The sequence below is a fragment of the Fulmarus glacialis genome, unplaced genomic scaffold (assembly GCF_000690835.1).
Source record: "Fulmarus glacialis isolate BGI_N327 unplaced genomic scaffold, ASM69083v1 scaffold37147, whole genome shotgun sequence".
Lineage (NCBI taxonomy): Eukaryota > Metazoa > Chordata > Aves > Procellariiformes > Procellariidae > Fulmarus > Fulmarus glacialis.
Genome location: NW_009221949.1, coordinates 1,241 through 3,141, shown reverse-complemented (window position 1 = coordinate 3,141; position 1,901 = coordinate 1,241).

Sequence of the window (1,901 nt, the reverse complement as noted above, 5' to 3'; positions counted from 1 at the left end):
CAGCTAATGCAGATGCCATTCAGCCAGGAGACCGTTGCCGGCCGTTGAGCTGTTGGTGAGCAGCAGCAGCAGATGCAGGTCACGGCTGCCGCCCATCAGCCCCTGTTGGGACTCTGCGAGCAGCCCTTGTTTGCACCACACACGGCGGGCTCCCAGAGAGGGGCCTTCTGCGGCCGCCTCCATGGGGGCTGGCTGCCCCGTCCCGATCCTTCCCGGTCGGGATAACTGCTAGGCCAAGCCTGCCCGCTCCCCAGCTGGAGGAAACGGGTGGGGGGTGTGTGTGTGCTGATCTAGGTAAGCTTTCTACAGAGAATTAGCTCCACAGCTGAGCAAGATTTACAGCAAACTGCCATGGAAGGCATTTTAGTGTGGATGGATTTTAGCAAGGGGTTCTGCTGATGTGCAGTTTGGTCGGATAGCTCTCGGTGTTTCGGCGGCAGGAGGGCTTCCATCAGAGGGCTGGGAAATGCTGCAAAGGCTGCATGCTCTGTTGCCACATGCAGTAAAGGCCCATCCAAGCTGCAGCAAGACAATGGACATTACCATGGCTCTCCTGGACACCATCTCCCAAAGGCATTGCAAGATCTGGGCAGGGGAGATGGCATGTCTCGGGCGCGCCGCAGCAGAGAACACCGCCGATGCATATAGCTGGGTATGGGTAAATGCTGCAGGAACTGGTGTTTTGGGGGAGATACTGCACATGCACACGTAGAGTCTGCAGGAAGAAAGTATCTGTACCTATTTTAAACTATCTCAGACTGAGAGAGGATGTTTACTAACTGAGTTAATTGGCAAGCTGTACAGCCTGTATGGCTTTGAAGTCTGCAGGCTGAGCCCACAGCTGGCTTCCTGCTAACGAGCATGGCGCCGAGGCAGGAGGGCCGGGACACGTCTGCCGGGTGAGCCGAGCCGGCAGTAGCAAAGGAGCTTGACCCCATGTTCACGCAGCCACCTCCTGCGCCCCGGGCAGACCCTGGCGAGCAGTGCCTGGAGGCTGAGCCAGCGCTGACCACCGGGCCCCTACCCTGCAACGCAGCCAGCAGCCAAACGGCAGCTCTGTCCCCGCAGCCTGGGGGCTCAGCACAGCCCTGGCCAAGGTGGTCAGTCCCAAAGCCGTGCTTGTTTCCGTAAGCAATGAGGTGACACGAGTGTATCCCTGTTCGTGGCACAAGGTGCACCCAGAAACCTTGGATAAATAGCACAAAAAGCAGCTCGTCCCCCCTGCTGTGCTGGCTGTGTCCAACTGCACCTGAGGGTGAAAGGCAACAAGGACCGGGGGAGCCTGGCACTGCCTTTCCCAGTGGTTTGACCGTGCCTTGCAGGTGATGGTGGTAGCAGCAGCCCAGGAGACGTCCTTCCTCCAACACCACCAGCAGCCCCTGCTGCAGTTCCGTGTGCCCAGGAGCAGATCCCCCATCCCACCTCACCAGCCAGTGAAATGTCCGAACTCACCAGCTAAACACACCTTCGGCTTTAATAAAATACCTCTTGTTTACAGACACACCCATATGTATACGTGTATATAGATACTCATTATATATGTATACACATGTGCATATGTGTACCCCATGCTGCTTCACACAGCAGCGAACACTGAACACCTCAGGGCTAGGGGGGGCTCCCTCCCGCAAGCCGGTGCTTTATCTCCGAATCACAGTATCTGCCCATTCCTGTAGCAGAGGTGCCTCACCAGCAGACCCCAAGCACCCATGGGTGAGCACCCTGCTCCCGGTGGTGCAGTCCCCAGCCCTGCAGCATGGAGGTGGCACGTCCCCATGAGCTGCAGGGGAGCGCAGGGTCTTCCCCCCACTGGGGGGGATCCCAGGCTGATGACGCCCACCCGTGGGTGCGGGAAGGGCAGCAGGAGAGCCCTAGGAGCGTGGGGCTCGCTGTGCCATCAG